At 44.7% G+C, this 23,682-nt stretch overlaps 1 long non-coding RNA gene across 3 annotated transcripts; it reads left to right on the top strand.

The window, feature by feature from the left end:
• The first annotated feature begins 7,420 nt into the window (after window positions 1–7,420).
• On the top strand, window positions 7,421–10,639 carry LOC123136188 (uncharacterized). Of its 3 annotated transcripts, XR_006466649.1 has the most exons (4): window positions 7,421–7,456; window positions 7,950–8,949; window positions 9,702–9,964; window positions 10,053–10,639. It is a non-coding gene; the product is annotated as an uncharacterized lncRNA (long non-coding RNA). The 3 variants fall into 3 exon arrangements; XR_006466647.1 differs by lacking the exon at window positions 7,421–7,456 and having other exon boundaries at window positions 7,773–8,949; XR_006466648.1 differs by lacking the exon at window positions 7,421–7,456 and having other exon boundaries at window positions 7,773–8,949; window positions 9,672–9,964.
• The last annotated feature ends 13,043 nt before the right edge of the window (window positions 10,640–23,682 follow it).

Raw genomic sequence — 23,682 nt, 5'->3', positions numbered from 1 at the left:
CCGGCGCATCTTCAACGGCTCCTATTCATTCCGTTCGAGGCCTCGCCGTCGTCCTCCGCCTTGCGGCCTTGGTTCGCTCGCCGTGCACGGTGCGCCGCCCTCTTGCGTTGTCAACGTCGTCAACAACCAAGAGGAACAAGGAGATGACTGTACGTAGAGAGGATGACAATAGGGACCCACCAGCGTCATGGCAGTACGCAAGCAAGTGCCTCTATAGTACAAGCCCAAAAATATGGTTCCTCCTAATGGTTGGACATCTGGGGCTCACGCCATTGTCAACATAGTCAATAAAAGAGAGAATTACACTACGAGTGGCTGACACCAGGGACCCAACAAGTCGCGCAATTTTTTTTTGAGGAACAAGCAGTTGTTATGTATACTAGTTTTAGCGACGGATTAGGGTAGCAACGGGGCTGTGCGGGGGCTGTGGCCCGTCTAGTCAAGGTTTTATTTATGTTTACCACATCATGAGCCCAGTTGTGTTTTTTTCTTGCTGAAAATGGCTAGACCAGTTCTATTTTTTTAAAGAAATACCCAAACAAGGCCTACTTGCTTTATCGGCCCTGCTGGGCTGCAAATCTTTCAAGATGATGAGAGTTTCATTTGGTTTGCCCAGAAATGGCCTGTACATTTTTTAAAACACATCAAACCGGGAATTAGTTTCAACTTTTTTTTAATTACAAGATCTTAAATTCCATTGATTTTTATGCGTGGACAATTACTTGGATTTTATATTTATATAAATTATTTTTCAAAATAGTTTGAATGTGAATCGATATTTCTAGATTAAAAACAGTTGACCACACCGAAATATGCAAAAATTCGTATACTTTTTAACCGTGGCCACAATATGGGGTGTAATGCTAACAAAAAGAAGATGGGCTCCAAGAAAAATCTTAAGAATTTGCAAATGGGCTGTACATTATTAGAAATAATGGCAGATGGACTGTATGCTGTTTTCCACAGATTTGAGGCTGACTTATGCACCTAGTACAGGTTGACGCGTATGCTTTCATAAAAAAAGGTTGACGCACACGCAACGCACTGTCAACTTAGTCAACACACGAGAGCAGTGACTGTTGGATGTCCATCCAACGGCTGTCGTGCTTCTTCTACTCTGCTCTTCATGATCCAGCCGCTCAAATAAGCGCCGGCGGGACTGCCTGCTCCCTCCTCCCACGGTCGGCTATGCTGCCGCGAAGGCCTCACGCCCCATCGTACTCCCATCTTTGGCCTAGCCATCCCTCTACTCACCTACACATGCTGTTATTCTCTGGCGATGGCAGACGGACCAGTAAACCCTCGTACTCCTCCGCGTGGGAAACAACTGCGGAGTATTCTCTGGCTCCGTGTCGTTCCCTTCCTAGGCCTCGCCGTCGTCCACCGCCCTGATGCTCTCGGCGCGGCCTGGTCAATGTGGTTAATGAACGACATCCATCAGAAGTGGACTGTACGTGGAGAGGCTGACAGCTGGGTCCACGACCGCACGCAAGGAAATGCCTCCTTATTACGCGCAAAATAATGATTCCTCCACCTGACAGCTAGGACCCACAGGAAGGGCCTCTGTATTTCACGAAAAAAACGTTCCCCCCGCTGACAGGTCGGACCCACCAGCTATATCTTCGCACGCAAGGAAGTGCCTCCTTATTACGCCCAAAAAAATGAATACCTCCCTGCTAGCTGGGACCCACCATATTATTGGGCTGACTTGTGGGCCTACTAAGTTGACGGGGAAGGAGGGCTTTGTCAACTTAGTCAATACTCCAGTGACCGTATGATGTCCATCCAACAGCCATAGTGCTTCTTCAACCTCTGGTCTTCTTGCTCCAGCCGCCCAAAGCAGCGCCAGTCGTGCCGCCTGCTCCTGCCTCCCGTGGCCGGCTATGCTACCGCCTGCTCCTGCCTCCCGTGGCCCGGCTCCGTGTCGTCCCCTTCCTAGGCCTCGCCGTCGTCCACCGCCGTGGTGCTCTCGGCGTGGCGTGGTCAATGTGGTCAACGACCGACTTCCATCAGAAGAGTACTGTACATGGAGAGGCCGACAGTCGGGTCCACGACAGCCGCAAGGAAGTGCCTCCTTATTACGCGGAAAATAATTATTCCTCCACCTGACAGTGGGGACCCACCGGATGGGCCACCAGTATTTTGCGAAAAAAATCCTTTGCCCCTGACTGCTGGGACCCACCGGACGGGCCACCGTATTTCGTGAAAAAAACATCCCCCCGCTGTCAGCTCGGACCCACCGGAAGTGCCTCCTTATTACGCACAAAAAAATGAATACTCCCTCGGCTAGCTGGGACCCACTTATGGGCCTACTAAGTTGATGGGGACGAAAGGCTTTCTCAACTTAGTCAATATGAACGATTCTAGCTCCAGTGACCGTACAATGTCCATCCAACGGCCGTAGTGCTTCTTCAACCTCTGGTCTTCTTGCTCCAGCCGCCCAAAGCAGCGCCGGTCGTGCCGCATGCTCCTGCCTCCCATGGCCGGCTGTGCTGCCGCAGAGGTCTCATCGCCCCCTACTATTCCCATTGCTGGCCAGGCCCTGCGGCGACGGCAACCTCACATCGCAGCCGAACAAGTGAACCCTCGTACTCCTCTCCGCGTGGGCTTCCACTGCCGCGTCTTCCCCGGCTCCGCGTCGTCCCCTTCCTAGGCCTCGTCATCGTCCACCGCCGTGGTGCTCTCCACGCGGCGTGGTCAACGTGGTCAAGGAACGACTTCCATCGGAAGAGTACTGTACGTGGAGAGGCTGACAGCTGGGTCCACGGCCACAACCCAATTTTTTTGTGATTTGCCAAGTAAGTCTCTTTGTCAGGCCTGTTGGGCTGCAAATCTTTCAAGACGAGGAGAGCTTTCATTCGGCTGGCCGAGAAAATGGCCCATCAGTAATGAGAAATGGGCTGTACATTTTTAAAACACATCAAAACGGCAATTAGTTTCAAATATTTTTTTTCATTTCAAGATTTTAAATTACATTAATTTTTATGCGTGGAGAATTTGTTGGATTTTATATTGATATATATTTATTTTTAAAATCAGTTTGAATGTGAGTCGAAATTTCGGGATTAAAAACAGTTCGGACCGCACCGAAATATGCAAAATTTTGTATAATTTTTTAACCGTGGCCACAATATGGGCTGTAATGCTAACAAAAAGAATATGGGCTCGAAAAAAAACCTTAAGAATTAGCAAATGGGCTGTAAATTATTAGAAATAATGGCAGATGGGCTCTATGCTATTTTCCACAGATTTGAGGCTTTACTAAAAAAAAGGTTGACGCACAAGCAGTGACGGTTGGATGTCCATCCAATGGGCGTCGTGCTTCTTCAATATCTGCTCTTCCTGCTCCACCCGCTCAAACAAGCGCCGGCGGGACTGCCTGCTCCCTCCTCCCCGCGGCCGGCTGTGCTGCCGCGCAGGCCTCACCGCCCCACCGTACTCACATCGCTGCCCTAGCCATCCCTCTACTCACCCACACCTGCTGTTATTCTACGGCGACGGCAGAAGAACCAGTAAACCCTCGTACAGTCGTACTCCCCTCCGTGTGGGAAACTATTTCCGAGTCTTCCCTGCCTCCGTGTCGTCCCCTTCCTAGGCCTCGCCGTCGTCCACCACCGTGGTGCTCTCGGCGTGGCGTGGTCAATGTGGTCAACAACCGACTTCCATCGGAGGAGTACTGTGCGTGGAGAGGCTGACAACTGGGTCCACGACCGCAGCAAGGAAGTGCCTCCTTATTACACGCAAAATAATTATTCCTCCACCTGACAGCGGGGACCCACCGGACGGGCCACCGTATTTCGCAAAAAAACGTTTCCCCCCTGACTGCTGGGACCCACCAGCTACACCTTCGCACGCAAGGAAGTGCATCCGGGCAAAAAAAAATGATTCGCCCCCCTGACTGCTGGGACCCACCAGCTACATCTTCGCACGCAAGGAAGTGCGTCCGGGCAAAAAAAAATGATTCGCCCCCCTGACTGTTGGGACCCACCAGCTACATCTTCGCAGGCAAGGAAGTGCCTGACAGTCGGGACCCACTTGGTCGAAGCGTACGTAGCGTTGTCATTCTGGTCGCGAACGTGTACGTACATACTGCTGGATGTAGAGGCGCGCACGTGTCGTAGTAGAGGCGCACACGCAGCATGTACACGTACGTACAGCGGCGAGGGTGCAAGAAAGAAAATACGGCCACGTACGTACATACGGGCAGGGTCTCGAACGCCTACTCGCGCATACGTACATGGCTGGGTCGGAACGGAGAAACATCGTCGTCGTCGTGTTCATGGGGAGGCAACGGAATGCGTCGTGTTCATGGGGAGGCAACGGAATGCGTCGTGTTCATCGGGAGGCAATGAAACGCGTGGGAGCCAACCGGCTTGGACGGAACAAGCGATGGAAACGAGGCCTGGCGTACCGCACAATGGAGGAAATGGACCTCCTACGCTCGGAATGGGGTCCTGTTGATCGGGAGGGGTGTGGCGTACCGCAAAACGGAGGAAACGGACCTCCTACGGTCGAAACGGGGGTCCTATTGTCGGGAGGGGTGTGGCGTACCGCAAAACGGACGAAACGGACTTGTGTTGGAGCGCTACGGTCGAAACGGGGGGAGGGGTGTGGCGTACCGCAAAATGGGACTCCACGGGATACTGTTCATCTCCACCGTCGACCTCCTCCAGCCTTCACGGGCTCCTGTTCATCCAGCCTCCACCGCGCACTACTCCACCACGCGCTACTCCACCGGCTACTGTTCAACCACCCCTCCTCCGTCTATTGTTCATCCAGCCCTCCACCGTCTACTGTTCATCCAGCCCTCCACACCATGGGGCCCTGTTCAACCACCCCTCCATGGCCACCCCTCCACCGTCTACTGTTCATCCAGCCCTCCACACCACGGGTTCCTGTTCATCCAGAGGCGACGCCACCGCTCACTGTTCATCCAAACCCCCCCGCAATGCTCACTGTTCATCCAATCGATCGGCTTCAGTTAGCAGCAGTAGCGAAGGAATCGCTCCATCGGCTTCAGTTAAAAGCCATCGATCGACCGCTCGGGTTCAGTAACGCGTAGCCTGCAGTGCAATCGCTCGGGTTCGGTTAGAGCCAATGCCTCGCACACACGCGCTTACGTATGAGAGAAACACGCATCGCTCGGCCCTCGACCTCCCACCATAACCGGCAACTCCCCGAAATTTTCCTCCCCCTCGCTTCTACCACGTTTTTTTCCGTCATGGACGCCCCAAAGAATGTCATGCAGCTGCGTCTCCGGCCCGCCCAGGACGAAAAGCCCATTTTCTGTCATGATTTTTTGTCATAGAAGTAGGAGCCCACCACATCTATGATGATACTGGGTTTTGTCATAATTATCGTCATAGAAGTGTCATATGTATGACAGAAAAAAATTTCGTTCGGCCCAAAATGTCACGGATGTGTCTTTTTTTTGTAGTGCGTACTAATCATGTCTTTTCAAAACAACATGGCCAAAGAAAGCTATCCCTACAAAATCATATAGTCTGGCTATGCTCCATCTTCATCACACGAAATATTCAAATCATGCACAACCCCGGTTTTAGCCAAGCAATTGTATCATACTTTAGTATTCTCAAACTTTTTCAACTCTCACGCAATACATGAGCGTGAGCCATGGATATAGCACTATGGGTGGAATAGAATATAATGGTGGAGGTTGTGTGGAGAAGACAAAAAAGGAGAAAGTCTCACATTGACGAGGCTAATCAACGGGCTATGGAGATGCCCATCAATTGATGTCAACATGAGGAGTAGGGATTGCCAGGCAACTGATGCACTAAAGATATAAATGTATGAAAGCTCAACAAAAGAAACTAAGTGTGTGTGCATCCAACTTGCTTGCTCACGAAGACCTAGGGCATTTTGAGGAAGCCCATCGTTGGAATATACAAGCCAAGTTCTATAATGAAAAATTCCCACTAGTATATGAAAGTGACAACATAGGAGACTCTCTATATGAAGAACATGGTGCTACTTTGAAGCACAAGTGTGGAAAAAGATAGTAACATTGTCCCCCTTTTTTATTTCCTTTTTTTGGGCCTTTCTTTTTTTTGGCCTTTTTTTAATTTGGCCTTTCCTTTTTTTGCCTTTCTTTTTTTTTCTTTTTTTAGGGGACAATGCTCTAATAATGATGATCATCAAACTTTTATTTATTTACAACTCATGAATTACAACTCGATACTAGAACAAAGATATGACTCTATATGAATGCCTCCGCCGGTGTACCAGGATGTGCAATGATCTAGCATAGCAATGACATCAAAAAACGGACAAGCCATGAAAATATCATGCTAGCTATCTTACGATCATGCAAAGCAATATGACAATAAATGCTCAAGTCATGTATATGATGATGATGGAAGTTGCATGGCAATATATCTTGGAATGGCTATGAAAATGCCATAATAGGTAGATATGGTGGCTGTTTTGAGGAAGATATAAGGAGGCTTATGTGTGATAGAGCGTACCGTATCACGGGGTTTGGATGCACCGGCGAAGTTTGCACCAACTCTTAAGGTGAGAAAGGGCAATGCACGGCACCGAAGAGGCTAGCAATGATGGAAGGGTTAGAGTGCGTATAATCCATGGACTCAACATTAGTCATAAAGAACTCACATAGTTATTGCAAAAATTTATTAGCCATCGAAACAAAGTACTACACGCATGCTCCTAGGGGAATGATTGGTAGGAGTTAACCATCAAGCGATCCCGAGCTCCACACAAAGGATGATAATCAATAAATACCTCATGCTCCAACTTCGTTACATAACGGTTCACCATACGTGCATGCTTCGGGGATCACAAACCTCAACACAAGTATTTCTACTAATCCACAGTCACCCACTAGCATGACTCTAATATCACCACCTTTATATCGCAAAACTATTGCAAGTAATCAAACATATCATATTCAGCGATCTAAAAGTTTATGTAGGATTTAATGACTAACCATGTGAATGACCAATTCCTGCCATCTATCTAAATCTATACTTCTACTAATAAAGCGCGTATTGCTTCTGGTCGTACGTCACCGGCCGGTTTGCAAAAAAGTCCCCGTGGTTTCTGATATTCAACCCGCAGTCCCCTTTTAAGTTGCTAATATGAGAAAACGTTTCGTTCTTGCAAAAAAGACCTTGTAGTTTGGGGTATTCAACCCTCGGTACGAGCAAATTCGTAAAGAAAAAAAACAGGACCACACACGGCGCACGAATTCGCCTCCTCTCCTCTCGCCCATGCCTCGCCGCCGCCACCACCCACGCCGCACGCTTCCGGCGAGCTCCGGCGCTGCGCAGAACGCCCCCGAGCTCCCCACGGTCCGCGCCTCCCTCCGCTCCGGCTAGATTCTCTTTCCCAGCCTCTACCACCCGCTCGCAACCCCACCTCCGTGGCTAGGGTTTCAGACATGGCTTCAACGGCACGTCTCCGGCGGCCCTAGGTTCGTCCCTCCTTCCTTTCGGTCAAGTCTGGGTGGAGGTGGGCGGCGACTTGGTTGTGGAGGGCTGAAGCCTGAAGGTGCTGGGGCTGACGAGCTCCTGCCACTGTATGTGGATTGAGCTGGATGGGCACTGGGGTGATTTGGGGATCTGGCTGCTAATGCTGCGATAAAACATCGTTACGATTTTGAGTGATCTAGGGCCGCTCATTGTCTCTTGTGGTCGGCCCCGCAGCCACTATTCTGAACGACCGTCACGGTTATCCGCAACACACCCATCTGCTGCACATCTTTATATGTATGTAACCTACGAGAATAGGAACAATCACTACAGAGCCTGAAGATTGTTTTTATTTCTTTCATTGTCTTTCACCGATCTATCATTATTTCATTTGTCCATGTAGATTTAGATAACATGAGATGAGCTGATGATACGTGCTACTATTTGAAGACACGATTATCTACTGCAGAATTGTTGATGTATTTGTGCTGACAGGTTATGCAGTACTTGAAACACTTTAATTAGAGGAATTAGAGTTACAAAGTTCTGACTCGGTTCATGGGGCAATCTGAAAGAGAACTTGGTGATGTCAAGTAATTCTAAGAGCATAGGCATTATCCTTTTTTTAAATAATGGTAAGAGCATAGATCCCATCGACCAGGAATTAATCCATCAGGCAAGCAGAAGACTGAACGAAACAGTACCTTCATATATTATTTCCAAGACCATTAATGTTGTTTTCTTTACTGTAAGGAACCAGCTTAAGGCCTTTATGCATTGAACGAACTACCAAGATTTTTCTATCTTCATGTATGATCCATCTTGCATAGACACATGCGTAGCAATGGGATACTATTTGGTATGAACAACATCATTATCTTGCAATTCTAACATGTATGCATTTAACTTATTTACACACATAATAGTGATGCATCTTGCGTATCTGCTTATTGTATCTGAATCTTCAATGCAATTAACTGCTTAATTAGACAGCAGCAGGATTGAGCGATCTGGCATATAAGCTTTGCTCAGTGGTTCAGATTATCACTGTTAGTCTTCTGGTCTTGTCAAGTTTTTAGACTTCTTGAGGTCGCTCAACCAATCTGGCGTAAAGCTATGAAGAGATTTTGCTTGGAAAGATTACTGAAAGGATACCTTCACTTCATTTTATCCCCTAGATTAGTATAAGTATATATTAAGCCCCCGTTTATTTAGATGTATAGCTTGCATGGCAGTCTTGTTTAAACAGATTTTTGGGGCATTAAGCAATGCATACTCTGCTCACCATTTTTCTCATGTGTGTTGTTAGCCAAGCACTTGCTTTTCAAGATATCCTTTCCGATGTTAGGCTGGGCTGCGTGATTCGTCGATGTCTGCTCAATACAGTTGTGGTGATCCCGGTGACGAGGACATTAGGGACATCGGCCCGGCGGAGTCTGGTGAGTCAGCTATGAAGCCAAATCCGCAGTCACCAGGGACCAGGGTGGATCGAGAGGTATGCGTGTCTGAATTCCGTGTTGTGAATATTTGTGCTAATTTTCTGGCGAGTTGTGACGAGGGTTAGAAAATGGAATTAGGCATTCATTTTGATGTAGTGTTGGCGTGTGGTGGGGTAGGGTGCTGTGGTGAAAGTAATTTTCTGATAGAGGCGCTATTGTGAATCAATGTTCTGTACTGAAAAAATGCATGTAGTTATGTTGCTGAAAGAGGTTAGGCTGTTCTGCCAGGTCACTGCGAGAGTTGCAAAAAGATTTTGCGTTGCTGCGCCTCAGATTTTGCGCGTCCATGGACTTAAGTTGTGTGTTTGATTTTTCCGTCATACAGTACATTTAGAGTTATTTTTGATGCAGTGTTGGATGCAAAAACGAGCTGTAGATCACGCGCATAAGATTTTGTAGGGGTAGTGAAAAAATTGGTACCTAAATCCGTGTACAGAGGGTGGGTGATGAGTTCATGATTTATGGTGGGAGGATGGGGTCTGTTTTGCATCGCTCAGTGAATAAAATTGCACCGTAGTTCAGGAATGCGGTCGCCAAAAAACGGGGGACAGGCGCCATTTGGGGTAATTTCAGGAAAGAAAAACAGTGCTCTGGCCTGTGTGTTTTTCTGAAAGCCCTCACGGCCTTCCGTGTGGTTTTTTTTGTCTTATCTTTTTTAATCATTTTGCGTTGTATTGGTAATTTTGTTGTGTCTCAAGTGTTTCGCCTTGAACGACAGGTCGCTGATTTGGCTTTTGCTTTATCACAGAGTTCTTGTGGGAGCGAATCCTACAGAGCGAATCCTATGCCCCGTTAGTATGGGTACTCTTGAGAAGTCCATAAGGGCTTTCACAGAGGCATGTAGAAGAGGTCGTCAAGCCGGAGTTGGGCACCACATTTGCCTCGCTGACAGAGGCATACGTCTTTTACAACCTGTATTAGTGGGAAAATGGGTTTAGTATCAGGCATGGGAAGAGCCGATTGAATCCCGACAAGCGGAAGACCATGCAAGAGACTGTTTGTGGTTGCTCAGTATGTATATCAATTAAAAATTCAGTTCTCCTTCACATTTGCGCTGGATGGAGGGTCTGGTCTGATGATAAAACATCCGTTGGAGCAGGGGGAGGCTTTGCGTGAGAATACAAGGTTGTGCCGCTGTGAGTGTCCTGCGATGATAAGGCTGCTACGGACATCAGATAATGGGTGGTATACAATGGAGCACCGGGTAAAGCATAACATTGTTATGATGCCAATGTAGAGAGATGTTGCACTGGCCATCGCACACGCACATTGATGTGTACACGAGCGGGGTGCGGGACTGATCTAAACAAGAGAAGCAAGATTGGACAGAGGGGGCAATGGGGCAGTGGGAATCATTCGTGGTTGCGTATTACAGTGGCGGTGGGCTGGATGACGATTGCAGTAGGGATAGCGCCCCGCGGAGTCCGAAGAGTCTGCACTGAAACCAAATTCGAGAGCACACGGTAGACTAAGAGGTATTGGATAACTTAGCAGAATATGTGTTTTGTCTGACAATACTGAGGTTAGGGTGTGTCTTCAGTGGAAGGAAACTGAAAAAGAGATCCTAAAAGGTTGTAGAGTTAGGAGTGGCTGTCATTTGTGATTTTTGTTCAAAAAAAACCAAGGATCTATTGTGGAGTGTGAGAAAACAAATTATTTTTATTTCATGTAATTTATGACCTCAAACCGTACGATGCCAGCAATAATTTAGAACTGTAGGAAAATGAGAGTTGACTTGGAATTCTGAACTGAATCAATGACGATCCTGTGATTATCAGATTTTTAATGTATTCCTTGTGCCATAAAAATTTCTGCCGATGCAACTGTGAGCTCAGGGGCAATTTATTTTATATTTAATTGCAATAAAATGCTATGGTTGTTGTTGGCTTTGCATGCCTGATTAGCTCGGCTGATGAATGTTGTTCCTCAATTAAAATGATCTGGGATTTTTTTCATGCCAATAAATACTCTTTGAATTGTTTGTGTTTTGCACAGAGTTCATTTAGCAAGAAATGTGATGTCTGAAGGGATGCACATGTCTCCTTGGTAAAAAAGAGATCGCAATTAACGCAAATCCAATGCATCAAGGTCAGCAGTTCCATATTTTTATAACTGAGAGTGTACCACTTCATGCATGCACATTTTGTTATTGTCGATAAAATGCCCGATAATTCGCGAAATGTCTGAATGAGATAAATAGATAGATAGGTAGCGATAGAGAGCATGTGAGTGATGCAGCATCATGTGGTCTTGAGCCGTTGTGCTAGGGAAGCTGATTTTTTTCTCCCGTTGCAACGCACGGACATTTTTACTAGTAGATATAAGTGAAGCAAGAGAGTTTAATTCTTTCTGCAAAAGATATGCCCACGCTCTAACAAATATAAATGAAGCAAAAGAGCATTCTACAAATGGCGATTTTCTATGTGAAGAGAAACAGGCAATCCAAACTTCAAATGATATAAGTGAAGCACATGAAGCATTCTATAAAGCCATACTCAAAAGATTTAAGTGAAGTGCAATGAGCATTCTATAAATCAACCATGGACTATCTCATACCAGCATGGTGCATAAAAGAAAAGTGAAAACTAAATGCAAAAGACGCTCCAAGACTTGCACATATCGCATGAACGAAACGAATCCGAAAACATATCGATACTTGTTGAAGAAAGAGGGGATGCCTTCCGGGGCATCCCCAAGCTTAGACGCTTGAGTCTCCTTGAATATTTACTTGGGTGCCTTGGGTGAAGGAAATATGCCCTAGAGGCAATAATAAAGTTATTATTTATTTCTAAATATCATGATAAATGTTTATTATTCATGCTAGAATTGTATTAACCGGAAACATGATACATGTGTGAATACATAGACAAACTTAATGTCACTAGTATGCCTCTACTTGACTAGCTCATTAATCAAAGATGGTTATGTTTCCTAACCATAGACATGTGTTGTCATTTGATTAACGGGATCACATCATTAGGAGAATAATGTGATTGACTTGGCCCATTCCGTTACCTTAGCACTTGATCGTTTAGTATGTTGCTATTGCTTTCTTCATGACTTATACAAGTTCCTACAACTATGAGATTATGCAACTCCTGTTTACCGGAGGAACACTTTGTGTGCTACCGAACGTCACAACGTAACTGCGTGATTATAAAGGAGCTCTACAGGTGTCTCCAAAGGTACATGTTGAGTTGGCGTATTTCGAGATTAGGTTTTGTCACTCTGATTGTCGGAGAGGTATCTATGGGCCCTCTCGGTAATGCACATCACTACAAGCCTTGCAAGCAATGTAGCTAAATAGTTAGTTACGGAATGATGCATTACGTAACGAGTAAAGAGACTTGCCGGTAACAAGATTGAACTAGGTATTGGGATACCGATGATCGAATCTCGGGCAAGTAACATACCGATGACAAAGGGAACAACGCATGTTGTTATGAGGTTTGACCGATAAAAGATCTTCGTAGAATATGTAGGAGCCAATATGAGCATCCAGGTTCCGCTATTGGTTATTGACCGGAAACAGTTCTCGGTCATGTCTACATAGTTCTCGAACCCATAGTGTCCGCACGCTTAAGGTTTCGATGACAGTTATATTATGAGTTTATGAGTTTTGATGTACCGAAGGTTGTTCGGAGTCCCGGATGTGATTACGGACATGATAAGGAATCTCGAAATGGTCGAGACATGAAGATTAATATATTGGAAGCCTATATTTGGATATCGGAAGTGTTCCGGGTGAAATCGGGATTTTACCGGAGTACCGGGAGGTTACCGGAACCCCCCGGGAGCTTAATGGGCCTACATGGGCCTTAGTGGAAATAGAGGGCAGCAAGGGGAGTGTGGGGCGCGCCCCCCAAGGCACAAACCGAATTGGTTTAGGGCAAGGGGGGCCGGCCCCCCTCTTTCCTTCTCCTCCTCTCCCTTTCCTTCCCCTAGTCCAACAAGGAAGGAGGGGGTCATACTTCCGGTGGGAGTAGGACTCCCCATGGCGCGCCCCCTCCTAGGCCGCCCGCCCCCTTCCCCCTTGCTCCTTTATATACGGGGGCAGGGGGCACCTCTAAAGACACAACAATTGATCTCTTGATCTCTTAGCCATGTGCGGTGCCCCCCTCCACCATAGTCCTCCTCAATAATATTGTAGCGGTGCTTAGGCGAAGCCCTGCGACGGTAGAACATCAAGACCGTCACCATGCCGTCGTGCTGACGGAACTCTCCCTCGACACTCGGCTGGATCAGAGTTCGAGGGACGTCATCGAGCTGAACGTGTGCTAGAACTCAAAAGAGCCGTAGTTTCGGTGCTTGATCGGTCGGGCCGTGAAGACATACGACTACATCAACCACGTTGTTCTAACGCTTCCGCTTTCAGTCTATGAGGGTACGTGGACAACATTCTCCCCTCTCGTTGCTATGCATCACCATGATCTTGCGTGTGCGTAGGATTTTTTTTGAAATTACTACGTTCCCCAACAGTGGCATCCGAGCCTGGTTTTATGCGTAGATGTTATATGCACGAGTAGAACACAAGTGAGTTGTGGGCGATACAAGTCATACTGCTTACCAGCATGTCATACTTTGGTTTGGCGGTATTGTTGGATGAAGCGGCCCGGACCGACATTACGCGTATGCTTACGCAAGACTAGTTCTACCGACGTGCTTTGCACACAGGTGGCTGACGGGTGTCTGTTTCTCCAACTTTAGTTGACCCGAGTGTGGCTACACCCGGTCCTTGCGAAGGTTAAAACAACACTAACTTGACGAACTATCGTTGTGGTTTTGATGCGTAGGTAAGAACGGTTCTTGCTCAGCCCGTAGCAGCCACGTAAAATTTGCAACAACAAAGTAGAGGACGTCTAACTTGTTTTTGCAGGGCATGTTGTGATGTGATATGGTCAAGACGTGATGCTATATTTTATTGTATGAGATGATCATGTTTTGTAACCGAGTTATCGCAACTGGCAGGAGCCATATGGTTGTCGCTTTATTGTATGAAATGCAAGCGCCCTGTAATTGCTTTACTTTATCACTAAGCGGTAGCGATAGTCGTAGAAGCAATAGATGGCGAAACGACAACGATGCTACGATGGAGATCAAGGTGTCGCGCCGGTGACGATGGTGATCACGACGGTGCTTCGGAGATGGAGATCACAAGCACAAGATGATGATGCCATATCATATCACTTATATTGATTGCATGTGATGTTTATCCTTTATGCATCTTATCTTGCTTTGATTGACGGTAGCATTTTAAGATGATCTCTCACTAATTATCAAGAAGTGTTCTCCCTGAGTATGCACCGTTGCGAAAGTTCTTCGTGCTGAGACACCACGTGATGATCGGGATAGGCTCTACGTTCAAATACAACGGGTGCAAAACAGTTGCACACGCGGAATACTCAGGTTAAACTTGACGAGCCTAGCATATACAGATATGGCCTCGGAACACGGAGACCGAAAGGTCGAACGTGAATCATATAGTAGATATGATCAACATAGTGATGTTCACCATTGAAAACTACTCCATCTCACGTGATGATCGGACATGGTTTAGTTGATTTGGATCACGTGATCACTTAGATGACTAGAGAGATGTCTGTCTAAGTGGGAGTTCTTTAGTAATATGATTAATTGAACTTAAATTTATCATGAACTTAGTACCTGATAGTATTTTGCTTGTCTATGTTTGTTGTAGATAGATGGCTCGTGCTGTTGTTCCGTTGAATTTTAATGCGTTCCTTGAGAAAGCTAAGTTGAAAAATGATGGTAGCAATTACACGGACTGGGTCCGTAACTTGAGGATTATCCTCATTGCTGCACAGAAGAATTACGTCCTCGAAGCACCGCTGGGTGCCAGGCCTACTGCAGATGCAACTGATGACGTTAAGAACGTCTGGCAGAGCAAAGCTGATGACTACTCGATAGTTCAGTGTGCCATGCTTTACGGCTTAGAACCGGGACTTCAACGACGTTTTGAACGTCATGGAGCATATGAGATGTTCCAGGAGTTGAAGTTAATATTTCAAGCAAATGCCCGGATTGAGAGATATGAAGTCTCCAATAAGTTCTATAGCTGCAAGATGGAGGAGAATAGTTCTGTCAGTGAACATATACTCAAAATGTCTGGGTATAATAATCACTTGATTCAACTGGGTGTTAATCTTCCTGATGATAGTGTCATTGACAGAATTCTTCAATCACTGCCACCAAGCTACAAGAGCTTCGTGATGAACTATAATATGCAAGGGATGGACAAGACTATTCCCGAGCTCTTCGCAATGCTAAAGGCTGCGGAGGTAGAAATCAAGAAGGAGCATCAAGTGTTGATGGTCAATAAGACCACCAGTTTCAAGAAAAAGGGTAAAGGGAAGAAGAAGGGGAACTTCAAGAAGAACAGCAAACAAGTTGCTGCTCAAGAGAAGAAACCCAAATCTGGACCTAAGCCTGAGACTTAGTGCTTCTACTGCAAGCAGACTGGTCACTGGAAGCGGAAATGCCCCAAGTATTTGGCGGATAAGAAGGATGGCAAGGTGAACAAAGGTATATGTGATATACATGTTATTGATGTGTACCTTACTAATGCTCGCAGTAGCACCTGGGTATTTGATACTGGTTCTGTTGCTAATATTTGCAACTCGAAACAGGGACTACGGATTAAGCGAAGATTGGCTAAGGACGAGGTGACGATGCGCGTGGGAAATGGTTCCAAAGTCGATGTGATCGCGGTCGGCACGCTACCTCTACATCTACCATCGGGATTAGTTTTAGACCTGAATAATTGTTATTTGGTGCCAGCGTTGAGCATGAACATTATATCTGGATCTTGTTTGATGCGAGACGGTTATTCATTTAAATCAGAGAATAATGGTTGTTCTATTTATATGAGTAATATCTTTTATGGTCATGCACCCTTGAAGAGTGGTCTATTTTTATTAAATCTCGATAGTAGTGATACACATATTCATAATGTTGAAGCCAAAAGATGCAGAGTTGATAATGATAGTGCAACTTATTTGTGGCACTGCCGTTTGGGTCATATTGGTGTAAAGCGCATGAAGAAACTCCATACTGATGGACTTCTGGAATCACTTGATTATGAATCACTTGGTACTTGCGAACCGTGCCTCATGGGCAAGATGACTAAAACGCCGTTCTTCCGGAACTATGGAGCGAGCAACTGATTTGTTGGAAATCATACATACTGATGTATGTGGTCCAATGAATATTGAGGCTCGCGGCGGGTATCGTTATTTTCTCACCTTCACAGATGATTTGAGCAGATATGGGTATATCTACTTGATGAAACACAAGTCTGAAACATTTGAAAAGTTCAAAGAATTTCAGAGTGAAGTGGCAAATCATCGTAACAAGAAAATAAAGTTTCTACGATCGGATCGTGGAGGAGAATATTTGAGTTACGAGTTTGGTTTACATTTGAAGCAATGCGGAATAGTTTCGCAACTCACGCCACCCGGAACACCACAACGAAATGGTGTGTCCGAACGTCGTAATCGTACTTTACTAGATATGGTGCGATCTATGATGTCTCTTACTGATTTACCGCTATCATTTTGGGGTTATGCTTTAGAGACGACAACATTCACGTTAACTAGGGCACCATCAAAATCCGTTGAGACAACGCCTTATGAACCGTGGTTTGGCAAGAAACCAAAGTTGTCGTTTCTTAAAGTTTGGGGCTGCGATGCTTATGTGAAGAAACTTCAACCAGATAAGCTTGAACCCAAATCAGAGAAATGTGTCTTCATAGGATACCCAAAAGAGACTATTGTGTACACCTTCTATCACAGATCTGAGGGCAAGCCTTTTGTTGCTAAATTCGGATCCTTTCTAGAAAAGGAGTTTCTCTCGAAAGAAGTGAGCAAGAGGAAAGTAGAACTTGATGAGGTAACTGTACCTGCTCCCTTATTGGAAAATAGTTCATCACATGAACCGGTTCCTGTGACGACTACACCAATCAGTGAGGAAGCTAATGATATTGATCATGAAACTTCAGATCAAGTTACTACCGAACCTCGTAGGTCAACCAGAGTAAGATCCGCACCAGAGTGGTACGGTAATCCTATTCTGGAAGTCATGTTACTTGACCATGGCGAAGCTACGAACTATGAGGAAGCGATGATGAGCCCAGATTCCGCAAAATGGCTTGAGGCCATGAAATCTGAGATGGGATCCATGTATGAGAACAAAGTATGGACTTTGGTTGACTTGCCCGATGATCGGCAAGCCATCGAGAATAAATGGATCTTCAAGAAGAAGACTGACGCTGATGGTAATGTAACTGTCTACAAAGCTCGACTTGTTGCGAAAGGTTTTCGACAAGTTCAAGGGGTTGACTACGATGAGACTTTCTCACCCGTAGCGATGCTTAAGTCTGTCCGAATCATGTTAGCAATTGCCGCATTTTATTATTATGAAATATGGCAAATGGATGTCAAAACTGCATTCCTGAATGGATTTCTGGAAGAAGAGTTGTATATGATGCAACCGGAAGGTTTTGTCGATCCAAAAGGTGCTAACAAAGTGTGCAAGCTCCAGCGATCCTTTTTTGGACTGGTGCAAGCCTCTCAGAGTTGGAATAAACGCTTTGATAGTGTGATCAAAGCATATGATTTTATACAGAGTTTTGGAGAAGCCTGTATTTACAAGAAAGTGAGTGGGAGCTCTGTAGCATTTCTGATATTATATGTAGACGACATATTGTTGATTGGAAATGATATAGAATTTCTGGATAGCATAAAGGGATACTTGAATAAAAGTTTTTCGATGAAAGACCTCGGTGAAGCTGCTTACATATTGGGCATCAAGATCTATAGAGATAGATCAAGACGCTTAATTGGACTTTCACAAAGCACATACCTTGATAAAGTTTTTTAAAAAGTTGAAAATGGATCAGGCAAAGAAAGGGTTCTTACCTGTATTACAAGGTGTGAAGTTGAGTCAGACTCAATGCCCAACAACAGCAGAAGATAGAGAGAAAATGAAAGATGTTCCCTATGCTTCAGCCATAGGCTCTATCATGTATGCAATGCTGTGTACCAGACCTGACGTATGCTTAGCAATAAGTTTAGCAGGGAGGTACCAAAGTAATCCAGGAGTGGATCACTGGACATCGGTCAAGAATATCCTGAAATACCTGAAAAGGACTAAGGATATGTTTCTCGTTTATGGAGGTGACAAAGAACTAGTCGTAAATGGTTACGTCGATGCAAGCTTTGACACTGATCCGGACGATTCTATATCGCAAACCGGATACGTGTTTATATTGAACGGTGGAGCTGTCAGTTGGTGCAGTTCTAAACAAAGCATCATGGCGGGATGTACATGCGAAGCGGAGTACATAGCTGCTTCGGAAGCAGCAAATGAAGGAGTCTGGATGAAGGAGTTCATTTCTGATCTAGGTGTCATACCTAGTGCATCGGGACCAATGAAGATCTTCTGTGACAATACTGGTGCAATTGCCTTGGCAAAGGAATCCAGATTTCACAAGAGGACCAAGCACATCAAGAGACGCTTCAATTCCATCCGGGACCAAGTCCAGGTGGGAGACATAGAGATTTGCAAGATACATACGGATCTGAATGTTGCAGACCCATTGACTAAGCCTCTTCCACGAGCAAAACATGATCAACACCAAGACTCCATGGGTGTTAGAATCATTACTATGTAATCTAGATTATTGACTCTAGTGCAAGTGGGAGACTGAAGGAAATATGCCCTAGAGGCAATAATAAAGTTATTATTTATTTCCTCATATCATGATAAATGTTTATTATTCATGCTAGAATTGTATTAACCGGAAACATGATACATGTGTGAATACATAGACAAACTTAATGTCACTAGTATGCCTCTACTTGACTAGCTCATTAATCAAAGATGGTTATGTTTCCTAACCATAGACATGTGTTGTCATTTGATTAACGGGATCACATCATTAGGAGAATAATGTGATTGACTTGGCCCATTCCGTTAGCTTAGCACTTGATCGTTTAGTATGTTGCTATTGCTTTCTTCATGACTTATACAAGTTCCTACAACTATGAGATTATGCAACTCCCATTTACCGGAGGAACACTTTGTGTGCTACCAAATGTCACAACGTAACTGGGTGATTATAAAGGATCTCTACAGGTGTCTCCAAAGGTACATGTTGAGTTGGCGTATTTCGAGACTAGGTTTTGTCACTCCGATTGTCGGAGAGGTATCTCTGGGCCCTCTAGGTCATGCACATCACTACAAGCCTTGCAAGCAATGTAGCTAAAGAGTTAGTTACGGAATGTTGCATTATGTAACGAGTAAAGAGACTTGCCGGTAACGAGATTGAACTAGGTATTGGGATACCGACGATCGAATCTCGGGCAAGTAACATACCGATGACAAAGGGAACAACATATGTTGTTATGCGGTTTGACCGATAAAAGATCTTAGTAGAATATGTAGGAGCCAATATGAGCATCCAGGTTCCGCTATCGGTTATTGATCAGAAACGGTTCTCGGTCATGTCTACACAGTTCTCGAACCCGTAGGGTCCGCATGCTTAAGGTTTCGATGACAGTTATATTATGAGTTTTGTTGTATCGAAGGTTGTTCGGAGTCCCGGATGTGATTACAGACATGACGAGGAATCTCGAAATGGTCGAGACATGAAGATTAATATATTGGAAGCCTATATTTGGATATCAGAAGTGTTCCGGGTGAAATCTGGATTTTACCGGAGTACTGGGAGGTTACCGGAACCCCCCGGGTGCTTAATGGGCCATAGTGGAAATAGAGGGCAGCAAGGGGAATTTGGGGCGTACCCCCCAAAGCCCAAACCGAATTGGTTTAGGGCAAGGGGGCCCGACCCACCTCTTTCCTTCTCCTTCGCTCCCTTTCCTTCCCCTCTCCTTGTCCAACAAGGAAGGAGGGAGTCCTACTCCCGGTGGGAGTAGGACTCCCCATGGCGCGCCCCCTCCTAGGCCGGCCGCCCCTCCCCCGTGCTCCTTTATATACGGGGGCAGGGGGGCACCTCTAGAGACACAACAATTGATCTCTTGATCTCTTAGCCGTGTGCGGTGCCCCCTCCACCATAGTCCTCCTCGATAATATTGTAGCGGTGCTTAGGCGAAGCCCTGCGACGGTAGAACATCAAGATCGTCACCACGCCGTCGTGCTGACGAAACTCTCCCTCGACACTCGGCTGGATCGGAGTTCGAGGGACGTCATCGAGCTGAACGTGTGCTAGAACTTGGAGGTGCCGTAGTTTCGGTGCTTGATCGGTCGGGCCGTGAAGACGTACGACTACATCAACCGCGTTGTTCTAACGCTTCCCCTTTCGGTCTACGAGGGTATGTGGACAACACTCTCGCCTCTCGTTGCTATGCATCACCATGATCTTGCGTCTGTGTAGGATTTTTTTTGAAATTACTACGTTCCCCAACATTGGGCATCTTCAAGCTTGAGCTCTTGCATCTTCTCCTTTTCCTCATATCGAGACCTCCTCGATCAAACACTTCATCCACACAAAACTTCAACAGAAAACTCTGTAAGATCCGTTAGTATAATAAAGCAAATCACTACTCTAGGTACTATTGCAAACCAATTCATATTTTGTTTTTGCATTGTGTATACTGTAATATAACTTTTCCATGGCTTAATCCACTGATAGAAATTGATAGTTTCATTAAAACAAGTAAACTATGCATCAAAAACAGAATCTGTCAAAAACAGAACAGTCTGTAGCAATATGAACATTCACCATACTTCTGGTACCCAGAAATTCTACCAAAATTAGGAAAAATAAATAATTTGCACAGAAATACATTGCAATAAGTTTCAGATCCGTTTGACGTTCCAGTAAAAAATGTAAAATCGCGTACTACAGCCAAAGTTTCTGTCCTGCACCGTACAAACCAACAAGCATTGTAAACATCCTAAAGGCAAACCTTGGCACATTATTTTTATAATACAATGGAATTGTACAATGGTATAATTATTTTTGTTGAAAAGTTAATCAGGATTCACAAAGTTTCCGTGAGCATGAACAAAGTTCAAGGAGCTCTCCCACTTCAACAATGGTTGTTTCTCTCACTTTCACTTTTCTTTTTGAAAAGTTTTGGGTTCCCCTCTTTATTTTATTTGTTTTTAAAATATATGAAAACACTCAACAGAAATAAATGACTCTCTAAAACTTTCGGGTTGTCTCCCTGGTAGAGCTTTCTTTAAAGCCATTAAGGTAGGCATAAAGTGCTCAAGTAATGGATCCACCCGGATCCCAAGGTATATCAAAGCCAATTTTAATTAACAATGATTTGTGATTTAGTAGTGAGCACAAAGTAACATATATCATGCAACAACAAAGTCTAACTCTCTTCCTATGCATCGGCATGTCATAAAAGAACAATTCATGCACACCAAGTAAAGGCCAATGCATAGTATAAGCAATTTCTTGCAATTGTATCGTGTTGGAAACATAGAGAGGTGGAGATATAGTTCCTCTCTCATAATAATTGCAAGTAGGAGCAGCAAGCACATGCATATCACATTCATAAAATTTATCATGTGCAATGGTAAAAGGCAACCCATCAATATATCCTTAATAAGCACAAACTTCTCCGATATAGTGTAGATTGGAGAATTCAAAAAGATAATAGGACTATCATGCGTGGGTGCAGTAGCAACAATTTCATGTTTAACATAAGGAACTATAGCAAGTTCATCTCCATAAGCATAATTTATATTGGCATCTTGGCCACAAGCATCATCAAAAAGGGATATTTCAAGAGAATCAACGAGATCATAACAATCATCATATCAATCATCCTTCGGTAAGCACGAAGGGAAATTAAACAATGTATGAGTTGAAGAGTTACTCTCATTAGAAGGTGGGCACAGATAGCTAATCCGCTCTTCCTTCTTTTGTTCTTCGCTCTCCTCATCATCTTTTTCATCCAATGAGCTCACAGTTTCATCAATTTCTTCCTCCATAGACTCCTGCAAAATATTAGTCTCTTCTTGGACAGCGGAGACTTTCTCAATAAATGCATCAATATCGGCATTATATTCATAATTTTCATAGCAATATTTAAGTATAGCAAAATTTTCAGGTCTGTACACAGCATCATCAAGATTTTCACACGTTTTAAACAAAGATTCAATTTCATAAGCACCCATAAAAGCGACAAATTCTTCTATTTGTTCCACATCATAGTAATCATATATACCGTTAGCATAATAAGCTAAGGTTTCATTATCATTAAATTTGCATGAAAAGGAAAGGTGTGGATCCTTCATCCTAGAGCAACAAGTATAATGATATCTCAATCATAGTTCCCGAGCATACCAATGCAACATATGAATTTGATCCCATAATAGTTTCCCCTTTTGTGTCAAGCGATAATCCCTAAAGTATTCACATTGATCCAACGTGTCTCCAATAACATAATTGAATGGGTTTTTCTCAGGATTATCAAAGTAGTACATAATATTTTTCACATAACCAGCATCGAAGGTTTTAGGAGGTTCCCATCTCCATGAGTAGCAAGTACACCTAATTTTTTTTTGGTATTTCATGTTCCATATCCATAACTAAAGATAGAAAACAACTAAGAGCAACAAATAAAAATTACTTAGTGATAAAGCAAACAAGCACACATGAGAATATTCACCCCACGCTATGACTCCCCGGCAACGGCGCCAGAAAAAGGTCTTGATAACCCACAAGTATAGGGGATCAATTGTAGCCTCTTTCGATAAGTAAGATTGTCGAACCCAACGAGGAGCTAAAGGTAGAACAAATATTCCCTCAAGTTCTGTCGACCACCGATACAACTCTACGCACGCTTGACGTTCGCTTTACCTAGAACAAGTATGAAACTAGAAGTACTTTGTAGGTGTGTTGGATAGACTTGCAAGATAATAAAGAGCGTGTAAATAATAAAGTAGGGCTGTTTAGATAAAGATGCAATAAAGTAAATATAGCGAGTGTGGAAAAGTGGTGGTAGGAGTTGTGAAATTGTCCCTAAGAAATTGACTACTTTACTAGACCGATAGCAAGTTTTATGTGGGAGAGGCATAAGCTAACATACTTTCTCTTCTTGGATCATATGCACTTATGATTGGAACTCTAGCAAGCATCCACAACTACTAAAGATCATTAAGGTAAAATCCAACCATAGCATTAAAGCATCAAGTCCCCTTTATTCCATACGTCACAACCCCCTTACTCGGGTTTATGCTTCTGTCACTGAAGCAACCCACTATAAGCGAATCATGAACATATTGCAACACCCTACAACGGGAATCCCTCACGCTTGCATGACACAGAGGGCACAATAGGACAACAACATAACCACAAGCAAATTAAACCAATCATAGAAATTCACCAATTACCGATAGGACAACGAAAATCTACTCAGACATCATTGGATGGCAACACATCATTGGATAATAATATGAAGCATAAAGCACCATGTTCAAGTAGAGGGTACAACAGGTTGTGGGAGAGTGGACCGCTGAATATAGATGGGGGGAAGGTGATGGAGATGTTGGTGAAGATGGCGGAGGTGTTGGTGTATATCGTGGTGATGATGATGGCCTCCGGCGGTGTTCCGGCGCCACCGGAAGCGAGGGGGAGAGAGCGCCCCTTCTTCTTCTTCTTCCTTGACCTTCTCCCTAGATGGGAGAAGGGTTTCCCCTCTGGTCCATGGTCTCCATAGCGTGGGAGG

Source organism: Triticum aestivum, chromosome 6B (genome assembly GCF_018294505.1).
Source record: "Triticum aestivum cultivar Chinese Spring chromosome 6B, IWGSC CS RefSeq v2.1, whole genome shotgun sequence".
NCBI lineage: Eukaryota > Viridiplantae > Streptophyta > Magnoliopsida > Poales > Poaceae > Triticum > Triticum aestivum.
The sequence above is the reverse complement of the archived record's forward strand: the minus strand, read 5'-3'. Positions and strand labels throughout refer to the sequence as shown.